This window comes from Saccopteryx bilineata, chromosome 5 (assembly GCF_036850765.1).
Source record: "Saccopteryx bilineata isolate mSacBil1 chromosome 5, mSacBil1_pri_phased_curated, whole genome shotgun sequence".
Lineage (NCBI taxonomy): Eukaryota > Metazoa > Chordata > Mammalia > Chiroptera > Emballonuridae > Saccopteryx > Saccopteryx bilineata.
In genome coordinates this window covers 260,573,714-260,590,670 of record NC_089494.1, presented here as the reverse complement: position 1 = coordinate 260,590,670, position 16,957 = coordinate 260,573,714, and the positions used below count along the sequence as shown (strand labels likewise).

Here is a 16,957-nt window from a genome sequence, read left to right as displayed (position 1 = left end):
AACAACAAAAGGAAACAGCTTCTTCGTATTCTAAACTGCCTCCCCTGAGATAAAGAAGTCCACGCCAAAATAACGAGTGGTTATCAAAGATCTGCAGGAACTCCGTGACAAAAAACTGCAGCAGCTGGAATTTGTTGGCCAAGAACAAAGTTCACCTCCTTGACCCTGGCTGGCACCTCCACGTCTGTGGCTGTGGGTCACCTCCTGACCCCCACCCTCTCCCACTCCCCCTTCCCTGGTCACCTCCTGACCCCCACCCTCTCCCACTCCCCCTTCCCTGGTCACCTCCTGACCCCCACCCTCTCCCACTCCCCCTTGCCTGGTCACCTCCTGACCCCCACCCTCTCCCACTCCCCCTTCCCTGGTCACCTCCTGACCCCCACCCTCTCCCACTCCCCCTTCCCTGGTCACCTCCTGACCCCCAACCTCTCCCATTCCCCCTTCCCTGGACGAGAAGGAAGCCTGAATTCTGTACTTTCGTAAGGTGGTGCTTCAGGAGGCCGGTCTGCCCTGGCAGGAGACCTCAGCTTGCTGGCTTTCCGCATAAAGGACTCTCCTTATCTCAAGACGCGGTCAATCAAGGTATCAGCCCTCGTTCCGTGAGTAGTACAGGCTGGAACTTGGTTACATTTTTAACTGACAATAAAGCACTCTCCGATGACAAGATTAGCAGCATCTAGATAAACAGTACGGGACAATGACTGAGAGCCCAGGATCGCACCTCGGACCCGACAGCCAGCCTGCTGCTCCCTAGCCTTGTCACACTGGATACCTTTGCTCTGCAAAGCGGGATAAGGGAGTAGGCGTCTCAAGGTCACCCCGGGGGCCAGATGAGGCGCAGCCCTTGGAACTGCCAGCCAGGGCCGTGTAGCAAGCCCCCAGGAGATATTCGCTATTGCTATTATTAACAGGAAGTCTGGTTGTTGTTTTTTTTAACCATTATTTTTATCCTTGCATCTTCCTTTGTTCTTTTTCAAATACTTATGGAACACCTACTAGGTGGCCAACATAGTGCCAGAGACTGAGAAGGGTAACCCTGCTGCTTCTAGCGGATCATTCAGAATCTAGCCAGGAGGGTGAGCGGATGGGAGGGACCTGCGTCACTAAGCACCTGCTCCGTGCCCTGGTTACACGCAGCCTCGCTTACTCCTAAAGGCAGCTGCTGAAGTTCTGTTCTCTTCATTCTGTGGCCAAGCACGCCTGGGTGCTAGAAGTCACCCGCTGACCCAAAGCACCAAGGCTTGTGAATGAGAATTGAGGTGTAAAGTGAGACCCCCTCGCTGCCAGCCCCCACTCCCCACTCCCCACTCCCCACTCCCCGCTCCCCGCTCCCCACTCCCCGCTGCTTTACGGGAAAGCTCCTCCCCAGAGCAAAGAGGACAAGCCCATCAGAGTGTCTCTCCTGTGTCTCTGGGAGCCTGGTGTCCCTACTTCCCACTTTGAAGGACATGCCCTGCATGGGTCTTGTGGGCTCAACCCTCCCACCTACTTGAGGATTTCCCTCCAGCAACACTCCCACCCCAGCATCATCAATGTCTCTGTCTGTATTCCAGGCTAGGCACAACAATGTCTCAATATCACCCATTAAAAAACAAACAAACAAACAAAAGCCAACTAACCAGGCAAGGATGTGGAGAAACAGGAGCCCTCATACGCACGCAGCTGGCGGGAATGCAAACGGGTTTCACTGTTGTGGGAAAGAGTTTGGTGGTCTCGCGAAAATTAAACACAGAACGATGCGTAATTCAGTGATTCCAATCCTAGGGGTATGCCCAGGACACCTGGAAGCAGGTGTTCAAAACAAAGACTTGGGCACCAGTGTTCATGGTAGCACTGCTCACAATAGCCCAATGGCAGGAACCGCCCAAATGCCCATCAGCGAAGGAGAGGATGAACAGCTGTGGTTTGTGGCCACAATGCAATATTACTCAGCCACATAAAGGAATGACATTCTGACCCAGGCTACAACGTGGCAGGACTTGGACGCCATTGTGCTACGTGGAAAAAAGCCTGACACAAAAGGTGATACAATCCCATGTGAATGATAGTTTCTAGGGGCGGAAAGCAGACGAGTGGTTGCTAGGGGCTGGGGGGGGGGGGGGGATTGCAAACGGAGACCAAGTATTCAACGGGCAAGGGGCTTGCTTTGGGATTGATGGAAATGTTCTAGAACGAGGTAGAGGTGGTGGTGGCACAACACTGCGAATGTGCTAAATGCCACCGAATTGTTCACTTTAAAAAGGTTAGTAAGTAGATAAAACGGTGAATTTGATGGTAAGTGAACTTCACCTCAATTAATAAAAAAAAACACGTTGCCCCCTGTGGTCACCCCTTTCCCACGCTTGCCGGGGTCCAGCCCCGGGGGGAGGATCCAGGGGTCCCACAGGAGGAGACGGCGTCGGCGAAATCGAGTGAGAGAGCCGAATTCTTTATTCTCTGGTTAGCATTTACTGCCAGGCATCTCTCTCAATGGCTGGTCTAACATTACTTTTTATGCATACACACTGAGTTACAGTCACATGGTATTTTGTTTCACTATGGTTACATGTTTCCAGATAACAGTTAATTCATATCTATAAGCTACAAGTCAGATGGTAAGTTATTCAAAGTACAGTTATACAATAGTAATAATAATATTGGTACAAACTTCTAAAAGATTAGTACTAATTAATAACTCCATTTTACTCTTGTTGTGAGTCAAGGGCGCAGAGAGAGATAGCAGACGAAATCATCAAGGACTAGCAGAGGACCACCGCTTGCTCAGGCAAATAGCCTTGAGTTCATGCAGTGTCCTAATTCTTTTCTCACAAGACTACAAAAGGCTTGCTGTTAAGAAACTGACATAGTATAAAGAGTAATTTTTACTTAGAGATACATAGAGTGCACCTGCAAGATAGCTAGTAGCAACATAATATCAGAAGGCATTAGTTGCTATTGCTGCTATGAATCCCACCACATACCTCTCCTATTCTTGGAAAATACAAAAATCTCATGAGAATGTTTTACTGAGAAAAGCCCAGCAACTGCCTTCAGTGACAAAACAAGTCTTTTAACAAAACATTCTTTACTAGCCAGCTGCACTCCTATCCAAGGCCACGCAACAGGCCACTCCACTACACTTTACCTAAGATTCTAATGTCTAGTTAAACTTTATTTATTTACTATATTCATATACTAGCTAAGTTCTAACTATTCTTTCTAACATGATTAATAAGAAGAAGTTCTCCTACAAACTTAACCCTTTATGAGGGATATCATGGCCAGCCTCTTATGTTTATGAGCCCAGTTCAAGGGGCTTACAGGCTTTTCTGTGGAACTTACACCTTCTGTCTCATTTCCAAAGAAATTACTACGAATCTACAGGGAAAGCACGGTACTATTATCCCTGTGCTACAAATAATAGCACACACCCAGAAAAGGGGGGAATATAAGGCCAGATTAATTCAAAAGATTAAAGGGGGAAGTGTCGTTGTGCCTTTCCTTGCGGTGACTTTGTCAACCCGCAGCTGTTGGTCTTACTGCGGTGACTCTATCTTCTTTTGCTGTGACTTTGTCAACCAGCAGTTGTGAATCTTCTCCTGCTGTGACCTAGTTAGCCAGCATTAGTGGATCGGCTCCCGACACACGCTCCCAAAGAGAATCCGTGCACCGTCTCCCCCATGCACCTGCCTTTGTCCCTCAGATCCTGTCCACGGGGTTTGTGACCCACGGGGTTTGTGACCCACCGCACCACCCAACGTGCTCTTTTCAGGACGTGGATGAGCCAAAGTCAACGGTCAGTTCTCTACACCCTCCCAGCTGCTTTGATGAGCTCGACCACTCGTCTTCCTTCTGAGTCCTTCTAGAAATGTCCTTCGCAGCCAACACACCGGCCCAGTGTTCCCTCCACCTTCCTAGCTACCTCTTCGTCTATTCAGCTCTTCCCCCTCATGTACCGGACCTCCACAGTGGAGCACCCCAGGCCTCAGCCCAAAGCCTTCCTCTCTGTTCTGTCCACGCTCTTCCCACGCGTGACCTCATCCAGACTCGTAGCCTTAAAACCAGCGATATGCTGCCGACTCCCAGATCTGTCCCTCAGGTTGAGATCTGTCCCCCAAGATCCAGACTCACGCGTCCACCCCCCAGGCAGTGCCCTCACCGGGCTGAGAAGTGTCTCACACACAGTGGGTCCCAAACTGCATTTCCGACGTCCGTGTTCCAGCCTTCCCCCTCTCCCCAGTTTCTCAGCCCAAATATCAAAGACCCCTTCCTTCCTCTGGGTCTCTCCGAGTGCCTGTCCAAACCATCAAAACTCTCATTCACTGCTCTGCTCTCATTCTCTCTGGGGCAGACGACGTCATCTGCCACCTGGGAGACTGCCTGCCACAGCCTCCTGACAGCGGTCTCTGCTCATCCCCCACCCCCCAGGTGGTGACATCTAGAGTGACATCCTATGGCAAACACCAGATCACGTGACCCACCCTGCTTAAAGCCTCCGGTGGCTTTCCTAGAATCAGGTTCCAACCTGCTGTTCCCTTGGCCCAGATGTGGACCCTCCTCCTTTTTTGTTGGGGGACAAGGCTTCGGCACCCCAGGCCTGGTTACAATTCTGGCTGTGCTGCCACCCAGCTGTGTGACTTAAGGTCCTTGATAACAAGGTGGGTGGTCCTACCGAGCACAGAGACTGATTCTGACCCATTGAGGCAGGGGTTACGGAGGACGCATTCTCTATGCAGAAGGGGCAGCCTAGTGTGAGTCTGGTGGCAACAGCACCATGTGTCCAGCAGTGGAGGGTCAGGGACCTATAGGCAGGCTGTTCTCTGGCTGCTCGCTTGCTCCTGGATGACCTGCGTCTTCTCACAACCTGGACGCATCGTTTCTCCACATAATCAATCCTGAGCTTCCATTCTCCACCCATGAAACTCGTTTCCTGCCCGAGTCCATCAGGGTGGGTTTGAGTTCTTTGGAACCAGGAATCCAACTGGTCCGTGTCTGTAACTCCTTCTAGGTGCTGCATTCAGACCTCTCCACGCTTGTTCAGGTCTCTTATCTGGCAGGACAATCAGAAAGCCCATGGGGTCTACGGCTATACCACCCTGAACGCGCCCGATCTCGTCTGATCTCGGAAGCTAAGCAGGGTCGGGCCTGGATAGTACTTGGATGGGAGAAAGCCCATGGGGACCAGGCAGAGTTGCCTTGGGGTCGGGTCCTGACGTGGGCTTGACAACTTGGGCAGAAAAACAAAATAAGTCCTTTTTGATGAGAAAAGTCAGCGGACTCGAACTGCAGCCCTGGAAACGCCCCTTAGAATTTTGGCCATTGAAAAAGTGGAAAGGTTGACTGAGTTTCCGGTCACGGAGCCCTCAGGGATGAGCAGGGCTACTCCCTGGAGGCTCTGCCCCTCCCCCCTTTCATTTCACAGACTGCGACATACAACTACGACGCTGGTAAAGAAGAGGTAAGGAAAACACGCAGTCCTGTGCTTGCTGCTAAAAACATCTCCAGAAGAACAATGACCGCAGCGCCTCTTAGGATACTGAGAAATGAGGCTAAAGCGTGAGAAGATGAAAGAGACCCTCTGCCCATCTCAAGCTTGGCTGGTACCATTTAGGGTCAGTCTGGAGCCCTTCCCAAGTGGCGCAGGGATCAGACCGAGGCCTTGGTTTAGTCTGCATTTTGAAATAAACTCAAAATTTCAACCTGTTGTTTTTTTTTAAAGGTGAAGTGGAATGCTCTGAGGTTCGGAAACCTCCTCCTTGTTCATCAGCTTGGTGTAGGCAGGAAGGGCACGGCCTGGTCACCCACGGTGACCCAGCGTCGGCCCCTGACTCTGCCACCAGCCAGTTGTGTGACCTGAGGAACTCGGTGCACCTGTGTCAGCTCAGCTTCCTCACCTGTGTCACAAGCACGACAACACGCCCCTGGGTGAGGATTCATAATAAGGTGTGGACATAATACTCAACACCTTGCATAGACTTGTGAATTGGACCTATTTTTAACATCAGCAAGTCAATCATTCATGAAACTGAATGGGTCCAAGATAAATATTTATACTTAGCTGCTCATTCAGAGTTCCTCCCAGTTTCTTGTTCTTGCTTGACTAACAAGAACACAGGAGCCTCTGGCGGCCCTGAGCGGGTCTTGGTGACCTTGTAATTCCCAGGGAGGCCCAGCACCTGGCTTAGCTGTGGAAGGAGAGGCTGTGGGCCAGATACTGATCAGCGTGGATCTTCCTCAGACCCGGACAGGCTCATCGGCGCCATGTCACTGGGCTCCTGCTTGGCTCTCTCCGTTTCCACTGGCCTCCTTCCACGTTCTTCTGTGGGACCCCGCCCCTCCTCCTCTTCTCTCTGCTCTCACTGCACGGGGTCTCCCACCCCGTCTGCGTACTCACGACTCCCACGCTGTTAGACCGCCCTGCCCCCCACGCACACACACACCTGCTCCTCTGTGGTCTTTCCCTTCCAGGTAAATGGTCTCACCTTTCTACCTACTAGCCACACCCACCTCAACCCTGAGACCCATCCAGAATCTGACCACTTTTCATCAGAAGCAGCTCCTCCACCCGAGTCCGAGCTGCTGCCATGGCCTCTCGCCTTTTCTCCTTGTCTGTGCCCTAGCCCCTCAGACCAGCACCACCTACATGGTCATAAAATCGTAAAGAGAAAAAGGGAGGGAAAAAGGTCCAGAGCCCATAGGTCGCTTTGGACTGTACGTTCCACAGAGCTCTGAATCTGTCACCCGCACTGCTCTTACCTTGAGGGTCAAGGTAAGAGGGTCAAGCTTCCTTCCAGCCAGATGGATGAAGTCTCTGACACCCCCTTGACCTTGGAGCCCCAGCTGCTGAGCCCGCCTTCCAGGCTGAGGCTGGGCATAGAGAGTTCGGGGTCACGCTCTGCTCTAAGGCAGTAGAGACTCCCCCTGGGCTCAGGGTCAGGCCCCAGGACTCACACTCCTGCTCCACAGACAGGGGATGCCCAGCGGCTTCCCCAACAAGAAGGGGCCTTCTTGGCTGAGCAGGAGCACTGGCCATGAGCACCTGAACTTCCCTGTACGCCCCACTTCCTGCCGGCCAGTCATCATGTCTGTAGCTTCGTGACAACTCTTCTGAGTGGGGAGGCCCACAGCGGACTCTTCTGGGTTCGACAAAGCTTGGGTCAGGGCGGGGGGAGGAAAAACAAAAGAGCAAATCCAAGTGCTGTTGGCCCCGAGAAGCTGAGAAACTGTGGGGCGCTGCTGCCTCCTTTCTCCTCCGCTTCCTGAGACCGAGCCGCTGGCGTCTGTCCGGGGAGGAAGCGAGGGGGGTTTCCTCTGGGCGGGAGAGCGAGGGGGCTGGTTCGCTGAGGCCAGGGAAAGCCAAGTTCTCCCTCTGAGCGAGGGGCAAAGAGGCGGAGCAAGGGAGGGGCAGGGTCAAGATTGACACACACACACCTCCCACTGCTAACCTCACTGTTTAACCCAGACCAGTTGGACTTCATCACCGTGTTCAGCTTTTCCAGCCCTGAATGAGTGAGCACCATGGGCTATGTTGGGGGCTCGTGCCAAACCGGGGAGCACCACAGGTGAAGCCACATGTGGACAACTATTGGCTGCATTTTGCCAAGCAAGCTCTCTTGTAGGAAAGAAACCCATCTGCCCATCCACTCACCCACCCATTCATCCATCCATCATTCATCCATCCATCATTCATCCATCCATCCATCAGTCCATCCATCCATCCATCCATCCATCCAATCAGCTATCCATCATCCATCCATCCATCCATTCATCATTCATCCATCAGTTCATCCATCCATCAATTCATCCATCCATCTATCATCCATCCATCAGTTCATCCATCCATCAGTTCATCCATCCATCAGTTCATCCATCCATCAGTTCATCCATCCATCCATCCATCTATCATCCATCCATCCATCCATCATCCATCCATCAGTTCATCCACCTATCCATTCATCCATCATCTATCCATCAGTCCATTCATCCATCCATCCATCATCCATCCATCAGTCCATCCATCCATCCATCCCTCCATCCACTCATCAGTTCTCCCATCCATTCATTCATTTGCTTATTTCTTTACTTATTCAACAAAGGCTTCCTGAGGACTTACGAAGAGCCAGGATCTTGGTTAGTTGCTGGAGATACAGAAATGAATCAGATCAAGTCCCTCCCAGAAGGAGTTCACAGTCATAGGAGGGAGATAAACACACAACAGAGGGCTGTAGCTGCATGGAATGTGTTCCTCCACTCACTCGACACACATGGAGTGAGCTCCGCTACCCAGGCAGTGTGCTAGGCACGGGGGTGGAACTGTGAAAGAGCCGGCAGACACGCCCGTCCTCACGGAGCTTACATTCTAGGGAGGGAGACAGGTCATGAAACAGAACGCATCAGTGAATGACACAGTGCACTACAGTGTGATAGGGGCTGTGGGGGAAAAATGTAAGAATGGGGACGGGAGTCCTGGAGGGGGGCGGAGCTGGGGAGATTGCAGATTTTATAAAAGTGGCTGTGGACGGCCTCACTGGAAAAGGGACATTTGAGCAAGGACTTGAAGGACGGAGAGGCTGAGCCATGGGGATAGGTGGACCATGGTTACAATCACCAAAGATGCCAGAGTCTATGGGAAGCTGAGAAGGGCTCCAACTCCCTGGCAGCCCAGAGGGAAGGGGAGAGATTTCCAGCAGAAGGACAGACAGGGTGAGGAGCTACCGGGCTGCAGAGTGAGGACGGTGACAGGAGATCTCTCCAGAGAGGTAAGAGGGAGAAGAGGATGGGACCAGCCGAGCAGCTCGCACTGGTTCCTGTTGGCAAAGAATTTGAGTGGTGGGGGAATGGATAATGGAATAACCGGTTCAAACCTCCCTAGGTTCAAACCCCAGCTCCACCACTGGCTCTGGGACCTTGAGCTGGTCACTTAACCTCTCTGAATCTCAGTGTCTCCCCTCTCTGTAAAATGGGAAGAGTCACAGAACCCACCCCACAGGATCGAGTGACTTAGTACATCTGCTTTATGTGTGCTTCTAAAAGGCACAGGGGGAGGTAGGGTGAACTCGGGTGGGGGGCTGGGCCAGGCTTACAGCAGGGGGTGGGGTGCATTTGACAGCTCCAGAATGAGAGCTTGCAGGCGCTCTGGCCGCCCAGCCCAGAGCAGGGTGTCTGTGTGGAAAGACGATTTGCCCTCTCGTTTGATGCATGATTCCTAAGCCCTGGGCACCTTCCCAGCAATGCGCCAGAGATACAGACATGGTTGTGCCTGCTTGGGTTTCTCACCTGGGTGTGGGGCACAGATACCCACACTCACCATGCAGGTAGGCTTGCATAGACTGTGTGGGGTCAGGGGGCAAGGCTTGGCCCTGGGGAAACCTGGCACGCCAGAGAAGGCAGCAACAGCAAGATGCTGGGCACTGCCACGGCTTGAAGGGCTTCTTAAAAGCAGATTTCGGGCCCCATCCCAACCCAGTGATCCTGAAAATCCTAAGGTGACCAATCGTCCTCCTTCAGGGAGGATAGTCCTTCTTTTGTAAGTTCTGTCCTCCCTCGAAAAGTGTCCTCCTACAGGTCCTCGTTTTTGATGTTGGAAGACTAATCCGTAAATGTCCGTGTTCGATCGATGCAGAGTCGATCCATTGCGTGTGATGTGACCTATCTGTATCTAAATAAATGAGTACTTTTTTCTTACAATTGTTATAAAAAATTAATAGGCATGTAAGCATAATCACATTATAAAATATTACAAGTGTTTTTATTATGCATTTATCATACTATAGTGTATTATCGTTGCAATGAATAAAATGTTTCTTTTATTGACGATATTATTTTCTTCCATTATTTTTTGTCCTTCTTTTCATTGTAAAAAAGTTAATTACCTTAAAAATCCAGAGGAAAAGTGGAATAAGCTATCATTTTAATGTCTCCCAGGTAGTTCTAGTTATAAGCAAAACTGGCAAACGGTTCTCCAACACAACTCCCTCTTTTCGCAGACAAGGGAAGTGAGGCACGAAGACGTGCCCAAGGACGCACAGGAGTGCGTGGCCGAGGCAGGGCTGGGACCCAGAGCCCCCGCTTCCCCGTCTGCGTCCAAAACCAAGTGCCCCAAACCGGAGAGCTTGAGACAACAGCTGTTGACTACGGGCAAGGGTCTGTTCCCTGCCTTTCTCTTGGCCTCTAGCGTTCTGCCAGCAATCCTTGGCGCTCCTTGGCTTGTACCTGCATAACCCCAATCCTCACGCTGCCCGATAGTCCGCTTCTTAAAAGGTTATCAGTCGTATTGGATTAGGGCACGCCCTAACCAGGATGACTCTCTCATAACTAATTACAGCAGCATTGACCCTATTTCCAAAGAAGTTCACATTCAGAGACTGGGTGTCAGGACGTCAACATCATCCCTTTTTGGGAAGACACAATGTAACGCTCACATGGCACTCTCCCGGGCTGGTCTGTTACTCCTGCTGACATACCACTTAGCCCTTGTGTCCCATCTAATGCTGAGAAGATCTGAGGATACCGACATTAGAACAAAACCAGTAAAGCAGAACTAAGATCGTAAGAAATGATGAATAAGTCGTGACTGCGAAGCGCAGCCCGGAGGAGGGGACGTGACTGTCACAGACACTTCGGTTAGAGATGGTCTGCCCCACTGAGGACTCAGCTTCACTCTGACCGTCTGGACCTCGACTCCCCACGGGACCGTCTCCTACACGGAGTTATCGCTGCAGGCACGCAGCGGCGGTGCCCAGACAGGACCCCTTCCCGCGGAGAGAGAGGAAGTGATGCAGGGGTCTGTCTTCCAGGCCGCTGGGCTTGTGATGTTACTCCCCAAGCTTGTTGCACCGGTTGTTGTAGGAAACCAACAAGTCATGCAAACTAAATGATAATTGAAACAAGTAACATTTTTTGTTGAGCTTTGCAAATTTACCAAGCACCTTTGCATTTATTATCAGAAATAATCCTCCGGAGCATTTCATGGGGTGGACCGAGCCACGCTTCATACTTACGATGAAGAGACTGGAAGGCAGAGAGGTCACTCGAGGTCACACTGTGAGTTGCGAATGAGTCACAGCCGAGCCAGGTGTCCCAGTTCTCCGTCCAGGCGACTTCGCTCTTCTTCCATGATGGTGAGGCTCCTCCCATCTGCAGTGTTCAAAGTCAGTCTATCAATCCACCTATCTGTTCACCAATCCGTCAGTAAGTAGTCAAGTAAAGAAATGACTGTATTCCATTTAAAAATATTACTTATTCTGGTTCCTTCTAAAGTCACAGGGTCATACCTGTTTTCAACAATAACCTGTGATATAGCCATGGCAAGCATCACCGCCCAGCCCGGATGGCTGGGAAAAGTCAAAAGCCACCCCCGTCCCCCCCAGCCAAGTGGGGTTCTACTGAATGAGACCCCGAGAAAAGATGCCAGAAGGAGCAGAGGTCACCCCCGGATCCCCCATTCCCAGCCTCAACCTCCTTCCTTTCTGGCCGAGAAAGACCGCCGCTCGCCTGGAGAATTCTCAAGCCAGAACACATTGGATGCATGGAATAGCAAGGATCATTCTGAAGGCGGTGAGGGGGGCCACTGAAATGAGTTAGCGGGGTTCCGTCGCCTCGCCGGAGCTTGGTACAGAAGAAGCAAAGACGGAAATCAATATGAACAAAGTGTGTCCGGTTACTTGTTACTCTTAGGGGCCGAGCCTGTGGCAGCAGACCCTCATAGAAACTCCTGCATTGCACCCCCCTCGCCGTCCTGAAAGAATCCTTCTGTGAGATTGTACACCAAGACTCAGAGAGGGGGAGTGGCTTGCCAGCTGCCAGACCCATTGTTGCTTTTACTACAGATTTAGCCACGGGCATCCCTCGGGGCTCAGAGGTGTCTGTTCCCGGTCAAGCTCTCTGCAATCACTTAGCAGGGATGGACTGCCCCCACCGGGCTGCAGGCTCAGCTGGGAATAAGTAGGTGTGAGATTCTCCAGATGTTCACACCAGTGCCTTCTGGGAGGCAAATAAAAATGGAGGTTCTCGATGTGGGACTTACTGCCTGTCTTACGATCTGTCTGAGCAGGAAGCTTCCTGCAGGTGACCATCCGAAAGCACTCCTACCAAACACACCCTCAAACCACATTCCTGGACTGGGCATTTGTCCGGCCTCTCTGTCCCCTTCCTGTCCCAGGGAGCTGGGCTGGACATGCTCAGAGAAGCCTTATTTTCTGCATCGAGCACAGAACTTCCCCAAAGAGCTCCCAGGGCACCCCGAACTGCAGCCTCTGTGCCCACGCTGCCCTGGGTGACCACTGACTCAACACCTCCCAGGTGTCAAAGTGCAACTGAGTCACACGGGCTGGCCAGCATCCTCCCTGTGTCCACCGCCGGGCTGGCCGTGGAGTGCCTCCCTTCCTCCCGAGCTTGGTCTTGACCTTTGTACATGAGTGGCGCATGAACGCCCTCCGGGAGGCCAGGGCCGGGCTGGCTGGTGAGGACAGGGATTTTCCAGGCCCACCCTTTGGGATTCTGATGCAGTGGATCCAAGATGGGGCAGGGCATCTGAAATTTAACACACGCCAACCCCACCCCACCCCTGGCCATCCAGATATGTAGCCTTTGAACAAACCACCAGGCTTACCAGTGTTTCCCATGCTCCAGCCCTCGCTCGCCCCCTAGTGAAATAAGATGCGTGGAGAGTCGGGCACCTTTGAGTTTCCCCTATGCCTCTCTCTGTCCTCTCCAAGACCAAAGAGCCTCTGAACACCTGGCTGAATTTCCTCTTTTTGTCCTGTGCCCCATGAAAATAAAATTTCTGTTCTTGGCCTTGGCTGGTGGTTTAGTGGATAGCATGCCAGCCTGGTGTAAGGACGTCTTGGGTTTGATTCCCGATCCAGGCACACTGGAAAAGTGATCATCTGTGTCTCTCCACCTCCCTCTCCCCCTTCTCTCCCTCTTCTCCTCTCACAGCCAGTGGCTCAATTAGTTTGAGGGTGGCCCTGGGTGCTGAAGATAGCTCCATTGGAGCACATATGCCTCAGGCACTAAAAATAGCTTGCTAATTGAGCATCAGGGCCTAGATGAGGTTGCCAGGCGGATCCAGGTTGGGTTGTGCGCAGGAGTCCGCCTAACTATCTCCTCTCCTCTCGCCTAAAAAAAAAAATCTGCTCTTAGTGGCTTATTATAACTGACTTGAGTCAGTTATCCTGGATGACATTACTGCAAGAAGACTGACATTGCTCGTCTTGCAAACAGAAGCGTGATGCCTCGCCAGGCCACCCCGCCCTGCCCACCGGCCCTGCTGTTCCCCGCCAGTGGGCTCTGCCGAGACACCCCGCCTCCAGTCAGCCCCGGACTGCGTTCCTGCTCCCGTCATTCTGCTGATCTGGGACACGTTTCTATCTCAACACTCACCCTGAGCCTCGCCTTCACCAAGAAACCTCAATATCCACCCAGAAATCTTCCGACTAGAGCATTCTGTTTTAAAAGCAAGCAACTAAGCTTAAAACCCTTAGTATCCAGTGCAGGGCCTCTTGCCTGCATTTTTTCTTTTTTTTATCATCTAGGCAGCACTTTTCATCATCTGATTTTCCCGTGGGCCCCACGCTGTGAAAAGCACGGAGGCAGGTGGCTTTCTGAGGTCCATGGCCCGGCAGCTGAGAGGTGGCACACCGGGCAGCATCCTTGGCACCCAGGTGCCTGGTCTTTGAGCCCTCGGGCCCCAGGCACCGCCTCCCTCCAGTGACTCAGCTGGAAGCAGGTGTGAGTCCTCCTTCCCACACCTACAGCCGGGCCTGCCGGCTCCTCTCACACTGCCGGCCGCCTTGGCCCCTGGCCCACTCTCGGCCCCGCCCGCCGGGGGAACGTGAGCTGTCAGGGGCACAGCCCTGGGTCCCTCCCCACTGCTTGGCTCCGAGCCATGATCGCATCTGCCTGAACTTTGACATCTGCATCCGTGACAGGAGAATACAAGCAGTAAACCTCACAGGCTCCCGGGAGGGACGCGGGGGTCCTTGGGAAGGCTCTGCTGTGTGCCGGCCTCCATCACTCCACTGGGACCACCTCGTGGATAAAACCAGACCTCACAGTGAACCCAATCAGAACTTTCTATGGTCACGATTTTTGTAACAAAGGGGAGAAAAACACAGCAGGACAGGGCTGAGCACAGAAACAGGAGCTCGTCGAGTCCGGGTCCTGCCGCTTGCAAACGGTGTGACCGTGCCTGTGCGGGTTTTCTTGAACCCGAGGTCGAGTCTCCGCATCTGGAATATGGAAAAGGCCATTTGTAACCCGCACGCGGGCGTGTCAAGATTATAAAGCAATAATGGAGTCTCTCGTAAAAGTTCTTATCACAGCGAAGGGAACAAGAACTTGTAGCCACCGTGGTGATGATGTTAACTCGCCCCGGTGATCATGCCACCATAGCTACCTGTATATCACACCAGTGTGCCGTATCCTAAAAGGAATGCTGTGTCCTGTTCCAATTATATTCTAACTGAAAAAAAAAAAGAAGGCGTTTATTGAAGGCCCACTGTTTGCCTGGTGGCTTATTCCTGTATCTGGCACAGAGGAAGCCTTCAGTCATATTAGCTGAATGAAGAACGCATGGCTGAGTGAATGGATACATGGAGATTATAAAAGGGAAAAGGTGGCCCTGGCCAGTTAGCTCAGTGGGTTAAGAGTGTTGTCCCAAAACAATAAGGTTGTGGGTTTGATCCCCAGTCAGGGCACACACGGGAAGAAACCAAAAAATGCACAACCGAGTGAAACAACAAATACTTCCCTTCCCCCTCCCCTCTCTCACCCTTCCTCTCTCTGTCTCTCTAAGAATCAATACACGTCAGTTAAGCCCTGGGTGGATAGCTCTGGAGCATCGTCCCGGAGCACGGAGGTTACGGGTTCAATTCCCCGTCAGGGCACACACAGGAGCAGCTCGATCGATGTTCCTGCCTCTCAAAAATAAGGAACCAGTCCCTTACTGCATAGCGATTACAGTCTCACCAGGGAGACGCGCACAGCAATGGCCGTGAGGGCAGGTGACAAATTCTCTAAAGGGAACACAAAGCGCGAAGAAAGCACATAAAGAAATGATTAAATGCACAGAGCTAACACTACTAAGCACGGCTCAGTCACCCAGGCAGTGACGGGCCGAGGACAGGACCAGAATTAAGGAAGGCTCACGGTCCTCCTCTGGAGAGGTGGAGAAAAACAGTGTCATAACTCTTGGTTTTATTTACTCTGCACCCACAGGAACACCCTCTCCGCCCTGCCTGACCCGAGTGTCCGTGTGTGTGTGTGTGTGTGTGTGTGTGAGAGAGAGAGAGAGAGAGAGAGAGAGAAAGAGAGGACATATGGAAACATCTGTGACCGTGCTCTCACTGAGTAAAAAGTCAATGCCCAGCTTCCTCACTGACTATAGCGCCGTTCCGCTTCTACTCTGCGTGGAGATAATCCCCCGTTCTCCGGAAAGCAGCCTGGGGTGCCCGTGGCCACCGCCCCCTCTTCATGCTCCGTCACCGCCTGTCGGCACCGTCTGTGCGTACCTGCTGCGGGTGCACGAGGGGCTCCGGGAAGGAGGCGGCTGCCTACCGCAGCCGGGCCAGGGGCCGACAGGTGCACCCGCACTTGGACCCCATCCCCCACCCCCACGTAGAACAGAGTTTGCTCAAGGAGCCACCGTGCCGAAACGCAGGGCACGGGAACAAAGGCAGCGCCCAGCTCTGCGTCCTCAAATGTCTGTCGCCGTTTTACCCCAGCGGTCCCCTCAGCAGCGCGGACGGTGTCTCCTTCACATCCAAAGCGAGCCCCGCAGGACAAGCCGACACCCCCGAGGTCTATTCTTTGGCATGGAGAGATTTCAGGCGCCCCCGTCACTGCCAAACTGCCCCCACCCCACAGCCCCAGAGGAAGGAGGGGCTGTGTTAAGAGCTGGGCTGGCACATGTTTTCCGGAAAGGGCTTTCTGGAAAGGATGTGCACCTTTGCCAGCCCTCCAGTCTGCGGCTGCCCCTCCACTCTGCCACGGGGGCCAGAAGCAGCCGGAGACACTGCCCAGAGAGGAGCGAGACTATGTCCCGGTGACGCTCTCTGTACAGAGACGGGCTGTGGGCCGGCGCGGCCCCAGGTGGAGCTCGCTGTCCTCTGCTCGAGCGTTCTTATCTCCGACTTATTAAAGCTCAGCACCGAGACAGCGTGGGCTGTCCCCCGAAACGGTTCTTAGAAACGCTTCACTAAGAGCTCTTCCCAGACGACGTAAGTGCCCTTACCCTTGTGCACCAAGCATTCTGGGGAAGGATGGCTGATCAGGCGGTGAGTGGCTGGCAGGGTGAACGATGACCGCGCGTTCGTGATGAGGACGTGCGCCAAGTCTGTCCCCCCAAAACCGGCAGGTTCCATGAAGACACCTCCTCCTCCTCCTCCTCCTCCTCCTCCCCCTCCTCCTCCTCCTCTGCTTCTGTCTCCAGGGGTAACACCACCACCAAAGGCCCCCTGCTGCTGGACCAGGTAACAGCTAGCTAACCTGTCATCCAGGTGGCCCCATCACAGAGGGGGCCTGACTGGGTTCTCTCCACCCTGTCCAGGGCCAGCCCTTGTCCTGTCCCAGCTGGACGTCGGCCTTCTGACTGGTCTCCCAGCCGCCAATCTCCACCTCCCACCCCAGTTCTCTGCAGTATCCGCAGGGTAGGTAGTCTTTCTCGTAGGTGAAAGGCGTCATTGCCTGTCTGCTCAGGGTCCTTCGATGGCTCCCAGCTGCTTCCGGATGGAGCCTCCAGCGCTGCGCGGACAGCCTCACGAGGTCCTCTCTTTCTCCACTCCCCGCCCCCCATCCCGCGACACGGAGCCTGCCCTCACACTGGCGCGGTCCCTGCGCCTGCCCCCGCCCCCGCCCAGCTTCTGGCTTGTGCCCTGCAGGCAGCCCACTTCAGGCACAGAGAATGTCCCTCCTCACTCATGTCTCCCTTTGGTGCCCGAGTGCCCTGTGCCCGCCCTCTTCCCGGGACGGATTCCTG

The 16,957-nt window shown here is 53.2% G+C and overlaps 1 protein-coding gene across 1 annotated transcript in view; it reads right to left on the bottom strand.

The window, feature by feature from the left end:
- Positions 1–16,957, bottom strand: part of SLC2A9 (solute carrier family 2 member 9) — a 108,194-nt gene that overhangs the window by 85,273 nt on the left and 5,964 nt on the right. The window contains exon 2 of the mRNA XM_066278731.1: positions 10,980–11,115. The gene's annotated coding sequence lies outside the window, so the exon portion shown is untranslated. The remainder of the gene's footprint in view (positions 1–10,979; positions 11,116–16,957) is intronic.